This window comes from Panulirus ornatus, chromosome 3 (assembly GCF_036320965.1).
Source record: "Panulirus ornatus isolate Po-2019 chromosome 3, ASM3632096v1, whole genome shotgun sequence".
NCBI lineage: Eukaryota > Metazoa > Arthropoda > Malacostraca > Decapoda > Palinuridae > Panulirus > Panulirus ornatus.
The window spans coordinates 43,924,158-43,934,156 of NC_092226.1; the positions used below are offsets into that span (position 1 = coordinate 43,924,158).

Here is a 9,999-nt window from a genome sequence, read left to right on the forward strand (position 1 = left end):
CCCTTTTTTTCACCTCTTGCACCTTTCTCTTGACCTCCTGTCTCTTTCTTTTATACTTCTCCCACTCAATATATATATATATATATATTTATTTATTTATTATTTACCTATTATACTTTGTCGCTGTCTCCCGCCCAACCCACCCACACACATACACACACACACACACACACACACACACACACACATATATATATATATATATATATATATATATATATATATATATATATATATATATATATATATATATATATCATCCCTGGGGATAGGGGAGAAAGAATACTTCCCACGTATTCCCTGCGTGTCGTAGAAGGCGACTAAAAGGGGAGGGAGCGGGGGGCTGGAAATCCTCCCCTCTCGTTTTTAGTTTTCCAAAAGAAGGAACAGAGAAGGGAGCTAAGTGAGGATATCCCTCAAAGGCTCAGTCCTGTGTTCTTAACGCTACCCCGCTGACGCGGGAAATGGCGAATTGTCTGAAAAAAAAAGAGAAATATATATATATATATATATATATATATATATATATATATATATATATATATATATCCTCACGATAACTGTAGCAAACTTGCTCCCCACACCACTTACATCACTGACCTACTCATAACCTCTCACGCGTTTGCACAGCATTCACGCCCTCTCCCTGTTTCTGCGTCTTATCTCACCTCTTTCACACCGTTCTCACCACCACCTCTTCTCACTCCACTCTCCCTCGATGCCCCAGCAATCTGGGAAGTCTAGGTCGCCTCCAGCCATGATTCACTTCCAGAAGAGATCGATATGGCAGCCAGCGAGGCGGACCAGTCACCCAGCCCCGGGGCCTCCTGGCCAGCGACACACCGCCCTATACCTTCCTCTTGTTCCATGGACGATGGAGGAGGAGGGTGGGTGGATGTAGGAGCAGGAGGGCGGTGATGGGGGCGTTAGGGTGGAGATGGGACCTTTGGGGTGGAGATGAGGGCGTAGAGGCAGTGAAGGAAGAGTAGGGCGGAGACGGGGGCGTAGGGTGGAGACGGAGCTATAGGTGCGGAGAAGAGCCCTTGACTGAAAGTATAAACAACTCAGATCATGCCAGCCAGGAGGTCGGTGACCACAGGCGATACCCCAGGCAACATCTGATGATCAGTGAACAGCAGGTGGGATGCACAAGGTGAGTCCAGCTACCTCAGGGACACACGGATTGTTCACAGTCACATCAGAGGAACAAGTTCTCTATTGGCTGAAGTAGAGCAGACAGAAAACTTTATAGCACGAGATCAAAGACTCGGCTCAGTTGTACACGGACAGCTGTCTGGGTGACAAAATACACACTAGAGATACAGACAGCCCACCTGGAAGCGTCAGACGACCCTAGGAAAGAGCAAGGAGAACGAAGAACAGTTTAATGTGATATCATGACAAGACCTGCACTACGACGCTATGCTCAACGCACGATACCAGAGAAACTATTGAAAAGAATGATTAACCTTAGATGAAGGTGACACCCAGAAGACGACAGTCATTACAACCACACTCAATAAGGCTTCCGGTGGTGTAGAGTCTCCAGTTTGCTATCTTGATGGTTGCAGTAGAATGATCGGTCACCAGGGTTGTACGAGCAAACTGTATCTTCATACAAAGGGACATAAGCAAAACCTTGGACATAGTGTGGACGAGCCTTCTGTAGTATAGCTAGGTATATCAGACATTATCGAGAGGGAGGGCTAAGTAACTTCATTATCTACCATACCGCCATAAACACAACAACTTCATCAGAATTTCCATTATTAAACGGGTTCCCACAAGGAGGCGTTCATGTCACCAACTTTATTTATAACTTACACACCAGAAGAAACATCTCCTTCAGTAGGGGTCATGAACATGGACGACAGTGCGCAAGTAGTAATATCCGAAAGTTCAGTGCCACTAGCCTGAAGTTGCTTATTGTTTACCACAGTCAGAGACATCCACACTCAAGAGCCATGACATAGGCTGGAGAATGAAAACAAAATGTTGATATGTGTGCAACTGAGGCGGTGGGAGGGTGATACCCGGCGGCATAGTAGTGATGTAGGAGATCGAGTACAGCACCAGATGAACTGTAGTATAATTGGCCTTACATTACCCTGCTGAGGGATGACAGTCATCTGTATGTGTCCTGGCACCTCCTGGAGGGGCACAACCTGTGTTAAGTGCTCCCCAGCTCTCATGATGACGCTGTAGTGCCATTTCGTGAACGCACTACTGGAGAAGACTCATACATCAAAGATTCTGAGGACTGATATCTACGGCTGCCTTTAAAACTGGTGGAAACAAGCTGAAGAAAAGCAGCGCAAAAGAGATATGGCAACAACTACAAGACAGCGAAGACGTGGACCGCAAACATAACCCAGACCTGGACGGCAGCACAGACGTGGAACACTTTTGCTTTCCATGAAGACTTGAAGCCCTGAGAAAGGCTGTGATTATCTGTCGGTATACGAATGGAACACCTCTTACTATAGCTTAACTAGTTTTCTTTCTTGACTATTACACACATACACACACACACTCACACACACACACATACGTTGCCATAGAGATGGAGGCTTGGAGACACGAGTGTTTACAAGAAAATTTCCTATACCAGGTTGCTAGTGAACACGTCAGGATGACGGACTGATGCACCGTCTTTGTGTGGTAACTTATGATGGAGGATGAGCTGAGGTGGGACCAGACTCAAAGGCGAGATAGAACCGTAGAGACTACACGAAACTCAACAAGTTCCTCTGTTAACATTAAGTGGTAAATGGTTTTCGTTGGCAACGATGCAGGGTATTGTGTAGCAGGGAAACAAATGAGGAACACAAACCCATTGTGGATAAGGTGGAGGAGGATAAGGGTAACAAATCAGGAGATATCTGATGAACTAAATGAGAAGTTCGAATGTGTTTTCAGAATGGAAGACGCTACAACCCCACCACCAGTGTGGAGGAATAGGAAGGAGGTACTGGAAGGCGTCAAGATACCTAGAGAAGACATGCTGAACTTGTGTGCAAATACCCTTGACAGTCTGGCAGAAATGTTCAAGACATCACTGGAGAAGGATAGAATGACAAGGGAATGAAACTCGCGAACGCCATACCTGTATATCAAAAAGGAGACCAGATGATGCGCTCAGCTGTACACACTGGTCTTTCCGACGCTTGTGGCTGTAAGGTGCTGGGAAAGATGATCAGAGAGCAAATAGAAGATATCCTGCAGAGAACAAACTATCTCAATGAGAGACAACATAGTTTCAGTGGGAGGAGGTTGTACTTATCGAACGAGAAAGTGAGCTCTGATTTAGACATCATTCAGTTCAAAATGGGGCAGAGATGGGTAAATGGGAGCCGAAATAGAGCATGTAAACTGAAATAGGGGCTTGGGGCTGGGGTGGAGCTTGGGAAAGAAATATGGGACCAAGATGCAGCGGAGATGGGGTTAGAGATGGAGCATGGAGACCGAAACGGTGGTGGTGATGAGGGCATGGGGGACGGATATAGGGGCTGAGATGAAGGCTTATGGGCTGAGGAGGGACTTGAGTTTTGCTGCAAAAAGTAGCGAATTAGTTGAGCACTCCGACCCATCTTGTGAGTAGTGGCGCAAAGGAGGATATAGAGGGCGCAAAAAGTCCAGGAAGTGAGCCAGAATGGTTGAACGCTATAACGAGTTACTTTATAAATGAAATTTTTACAATAGGCAAAATTAGATTACTTCTCATGTAGCTGACTCAAAAACATGCGGCATTACGCTAGTCAAGTGCGGTGCAGCATGTGGGGAGGGTAATTCTGGTAGTCAAGGTTACATCTTGTTTGCTTAGCATCAGCAGGAGAGGCAAACTCTCGTATCTATAACCCAGCCTTAGTCAGGCTCCAGCATCATCAGGTTGTGTCTGCTGGTGGTCCAGCTTGACCCAAGACTGGAGACACAAGGGTGGAAATGAGTGTACCGGGTAAGGATTGTGAGAAGACACAGATGACGATGAAATTACACATTAAGATGTGAGTGAGGAAGGTTTAGGAAAGGCGAGGAGAGTGGGTGAGCCAGACTGACAGAATGGAAGGTGAGGAGAGAGGCGGAGGATACTTGGCGGAGGGAACCTTCCTGTGTTTACGAACCCAGTGTTGGCTCTGATCGATCCTGTGGTAACCCACTGATGATGATGACTGAACCTGTGTTAATTCGCCGGTGATGATGAGTGAATGCACATTAACCCGCTGTCGACCCTGACTGAACCTATGTTACTCACAGGTGATACTGACTGAACCTGTGTTAACTAACTGATGATACTGACTGAACCTGTGTTAACCAACTGGTGATAACTGACCGAACCTGTGTTAACCCAATGTTGGCTTTGAATGAACCTGTGTTAACCCGCTGGTGGTGATGGAGGAGCCTGTATGAACTATTGACGCTGACTGAACCTTCGTTACCCACTGGTGACGCTGACTAAACCTTCGTTACCCACTGGTGACGCTGACTGAACCTTCGTTACCCACTGGTGACGCTGACTGAACCTTCGTTACCCACTGGTGACGCTGACTGAACCTTCGTTACCCACTGGTGACGCTGACTAAACCTTCGTTACCCACTGGTGACGCTGACTGAACCTTCGTTACCCACTGGTGACGCTGACTGAACCTTCGTTACCCACTGGTGACGCTGACTGAACCTTCGTTACCCACTGGTGACGCTGACTAAACCTTCGTTACCCACTGGTGACGCTGACTGAACTTTCGTTACCCACTGGTGACGCTGACTGAACTTTCGTTACCCACTGGTGACGCTGACTGAACTTTCGTTACCCACTGGTGACGCTGACTGAACTCTCGTTACCTACTGGTGACGCTGACTGAACCTTCGTTACCCACTGGTGACGCTGATTGAACTTTCGTTACCCACTGGTGACGCTGACTGTACCTTCGTTACCCACTGGTGACGCTGACTGAACCTTCGTTACCCACTGGTGACGCTGACTGAACCTTCGTTACCCACTGGTGACGCTGACTGAACCTACGTTACCCGCTGGTGACGCTGACTGAACCTTCGTTACCCACTGGTGACGCTGACTGTACCTTCGTTACCCACTGGTGACGCTGACTGAGCTCTCGTTACCTTCTGGTGACGCTGACTGAACTTTCGTTACCCACTGGTGACGCTGACTGAACTTTCGTTACCCACTGGTGACGCTGACTGAACTTTCGTTACCCACTGGTGACGCTGATTGAACTTTCGTTACCCACTGGTGACGCTGACTGAACTTTCGTTACCCACTGGTGACTCTGACTGAACTTTCGTTACCCACTGGTGACGCTGACTGAACTTTCGTTACCCACTGGTGACGCTGACTGAACTTTCGTTGCCCACTGGTGACGCTGACTGAACTTTCGTTACCCACTGGTGACGCTGATTGAACTTTCGTTACCCACTGGTGACTCTGACTGAACTTTCGTTATCCACTGGTGACGCTGACTAAACTTTCGTTACCCACTGGTGACGCTGACTGAACTCTCGTTACCCACTGGTGACGCTGACTGAACTTTCGTTACCCACTGGTGACGCTGACTGAACTTTCGTTACCCACTGGTGACGCTGACTGAACTTTCGTTACCCACTGGTGACTCTGACTGAACTTTCGTTACCCACTGGTGACGCTGACTGAACTTTCGTTACCCACTGGAGACGCTGACTAAACTTTCGTTACCCACTGGTGAAGCTGACTAAACTTTCGTTACCCACTGGTGACGCTGACTGAACTTTCGTTACCCACTGGTGACGCTGACTGAACTTTCGTTACCCACTGGTGACTCTGACTGAACTTTCGTTACCCACTGGTGACGCTGACTGAACTTTCGTTACCCACTGGAGACGCTGACTAAACTTTCGTTACCCACTGGTGAAGCTGACTAAAATTTCGTTACCCACTGGTGACGCTGACTGAACTTTCGTTATCCACAGGTGACGCTGACTGAACTTTCGTTATCCACTGGTGACGCTGACTGAACTCTCGTTACCTACTGGTGACGCTGACTGAACTTTCGTTACCCACTGGTGACGCTGACTGAACTTTCGTTACCCACTGGTGACGCTGACTGAACTTTCGTTGCCCACTGGTGACGCTGACTGAACTTACGTTACCCACTGGTGACGCTGACTGAACTTTCGTTACCCACTGGTGACACTGACTGAAGCTGTTATGTGAGGAGAGTGAGATAATGTATGGAGGAAGGAGACTGGTCATTCTACTCTGACGGCCATTAGCGTCATCAAGGAGCAGAGTCATCTCTAGAGTTGAGACGTCATAGTGAAGGGTTAATGAGGAGGAGAGACAGTGAGGGAGGGAGGGAGGAGGCTCGTGGAGGGAGGGGAAGATGGATGTATAACCAGGAGAGGAGTGAAGACAGTTTATAAAGAAAACTTCAAAGTTTGTGGGAAAGTGGATTTAGAGGCATTACGTGAAGCCGATTTTCTTTTATATCCTGCAGGAGGGATTGGTACCTGATGGGGCGCCGGGGATGTGAACACCGACGACCCTCCGTGGGTTAGCCTCCAGCCTGCAGAACCCCAGCGGCTGCTTAACGGAGCCACGTCGTAGGTGAGTAGAAAGTGGCTTTTGTAGGGTAAGAGACTCAGCAGTGTGTGTGTGTGTGTGTGTGTGTGTGTGTGTGTGTGTGTGTGTGTGTGTGTGTGTGTGTGTGTGTGTGTGTGAAGTTATACGAGCTGACTATCGTTTTAGAAACACACACTACGAGGTTGAGTCTCAAAGATTTAAGTGTAAAACACTTGCAGTAGATCTTGACAGATCTCGGCTGGAGTTGTTATGTGGGTATCAATGAAACAGTGAGGAAAGACGAGGAGAATGCAGAAACATATTATCATAGACACTACTACTGCTACTACTACTACCACAGCAACTACTACTGTAACTACTACTACTTATATTGCTACTATTACTTACTGGGATTTAGTACCAACAGTACACACTCCCGTTAGGTTGTGCCGTGTTCACTGCTGTCTGGAGGCCGAAGTAAAGGTGTTGGATACAGTCATAAGTGAGGAGGTTTTCCTCTTCGTTTCTTTCCATGATGTGCCAAGTTCTGTATGTCGCTTGATTCAGGGCGAGTCTGCTCACGGGGTCGTAGTTTGAAATTCTTTCTGCATCGAGGAGAAAGTTGAGTGTTGAAGACCGGGCACTAGTTGTTTTTCTTTTTTAATGTCTTAGTATACGTTCATAATGTCTCAGTATACGTTCATAATGTCTCAGTATACGTTCACATGTCTCACTATACGTTCATGTCTAAGAATACATTCATAATGTCTCAGTATACGTTCATAATGTCTCAGTGTACGTTCATGTCTAAGAATACATTCATGATCTCTCAGTATACGTTTATAATGTCTCACTATACGTTCATGTCTAAGAATACATTCATAATCTCTCAGTATACGTTCATAATGTCTCACTATACGTTCATATGTCTCAGTATGCGTTCATATGTCTCAGTACACGTTCATAATGTCTCAGTATACGTTCATGTCTAAGAATACATTCATAATCTCTCAGTATACGTTCATAATGTCTCAGTATACGTTCATAATGTCTCAGTATACGTTCATAATGTCTCACTATACGTTCATGTCTAAGAATACATTCATAATGTCTTAATATACGTTCATAATCTCTCAGTATACGTTCATAATGTCTCACTAATCGTTCATGTCTAAGAATACATTCATAATGTCTCAGTATACGTTCATAATGTCTCTATACGTTCATATGTCTCAGTATGCGTTCATGTGTCTCAGTACACGTTCATAATGTTTCAGTATACGTTCATAATGTCTCAATATACGTTCACATGTCTCAGTATGCGTTCATATGTCTCAGTACATGTTCATAATGTCTCAATATATGTTCATATGTCTCAGTTTACGTTCATGTCTAAGTATACGTTCATGATGTCTCAGTATACGTATGTGTCTCAGTACACGTTCATAATGTCTCAGTATACGTTCATATATCTCACTATACGTTCAGGTCTGAGTATACGTTCATAATGTCTCAGTATACGTTCATATGTTTTAGTATACATTCATATGTCTTCGTATACATTCATGTTTTAATATACGTTCATATGTCTTAGTGTACGTTCATATGTCTTAGTATAAATCCATATGTATTAGTATACGTTCATATGTCTTAGTATACATTCATATGTCTTAGTATACGTTCATATGTCCTAGTGTACGTTCATATATCTTAGTGTGTGTTCATATGTCTTAGCATGCATTCATTTATGTTAGTATACGTTCATATGTCTTGGTATACATTCATAGTCTTAGTGTACGTTCATATGTCTTAGTATACATTCATATGTCTCAGAAAACGTTCATATGTCTTAGTGTACGTTCATATGTCTTAGTATACATTCATATGTCTCAGAAAACGTTCATATGCCTTAGTGTACGTTCATGTCTTAGTGTACGTTCATATGCCTTAGTGTACGTTCTGAAGAAATGATTAAGGATTTTTCTTTTCTTTTGCCGCAAGCTTGGTGAAGAGTTCTGGGTAGGTGGCTTAAGGAGTGGTATTTGTAGGTGTTAACATAGCGAGGAGGGTGTTCTGTGGAAATTCTCTAAGGGAAGAGGTTGTTCTTAAGGAGTTCTCTTGTGGGAGGGGTGTTCTGTAAGAGTTCTCTTTGGGAGGAAGTTATTCTGCAGAAGTTCTATATGAGAGTATGTTTGTTCTGCAGGAGTGTTCTTGGGAGGTGTTTGTTCTGCAGGAGTGTTCTTGGGGAAGTGTTTGTTCTGCAGGAGTGTTCTTGGGAAGGTGTTTGTTCTGCAGGAGTGTTCTTGGAGAGATGTTTGTTCTGCAGGAGTGTTCTTGGGAGATGTTTGTTCTGCAGGAGTGTTCTTGGGGAAGTGTTTGTTCTGCAGGAGTGTTCTTGGAGAGATGTTTGTTCTGCAGGAGTGTTCTTGGAGAGATGTTTGTTCTGCAGGAGTGTTCTTGGGAAGTGTTTGTTCTGCAGGAGTGTTCTTGGGAAGGTGTTTGTTCTGCAGGAGTGTTCTTGGAGAGATGTTTGTTCTGCAGGAGTGTTCTTGGAGAGATGTTTGTTCTGCAGGAGTGTTCTTGGAGAGATGTTTGTTCTGCAGGAGTGTTCTTGGAGAGATGTTTGTTCTGCAGGAGTGTTCTTGGGGAAGTGTTTGTTCTGCAGGAGTGTTCTTGGAGAGGTGTTTGTTCTGCAGGAGTGTTCTTGAGTTTCAGTTATTTTTCAGTTCTCTTGGAGAGAAGGTTGTGTTGCAGTTATTATTTCAGGCAAGAGGTTGTTCTGTAGGAGTTGTCTTGAGGAAGAGGTCGCTCTGCAGGAGTTCTCATGGGGAGGAGGTCGCTCTGCAGTAGTTTCGTCATGACGTCACCTCAGGGAGCTTGGCAGTTACCTCACCCTCGCTCACTGGTGGGCTTATCTCTTCGCAGAATACATGGGCGATCTCACCGTTCAACATGACTCCGTCCCGTCCAGCATGTGGTTCGTACGGTTCGGGTAGACGGATGTGGCATAAACCCGCTTCTTTCAGTGTTTGCTCAGAAGTGTGTATCACAGAAGTCCTGGAATACATGGCTGGGATTATGAGTGGGTCGCCTGTCTTCAGGGATCACATGTTCCTCTGCTGGAGTGTTATTGTCTGGATGAAATATGCAGGAGGGGAGCAGGGAGGAGGCGACCACTGGTGGCAGCTGGCACGATTACTACCCAGGTGTTCTTACCTGTATGTATACACGGAGAGAGAGAGAGAGGCTTACACTTCTGCTCTCTCTCTCTCTCTCTCTCTCTCTCTCTCTCTCTCTCTCTCTCTCTCTCTCTCTCTCTCTCTCTCTCTCTCTCTCTCTCTCTCTCTCATATGGATTCTTGAATATTCCGTTACTAAACACTTGTACTTGCTCTTACCTCAGCGTTCCACGAGTCGACAACTCTGTTGCCGAAGAAATGCTGCCTC

The 9,999-nt window shown here is 45.6% G+C and overlaps 1 long non-coding RNA gene across 1 annotated transcript in view; it reads left to right on the forward strand.

The window, feature by feature from the left end:
• The window catches only part of LOC139759816 (uncharacterized), a 622,851-nt gene extending 616,245 nt beyond the window's left edge, over positions 1–6,606 (forward strand). The window contains exon 3 of the long non-coding RNA XR_011715155.1: positions 6,489–6,606. This is a non-coding gene — a long non-coding RNA (uncharacterized lncRNA). The remainder of the gene's footprint in view (positions 1–6,488) is intronic.
• Positions 6,607–9,999: the final 3,393 nt, after the last annotated feature.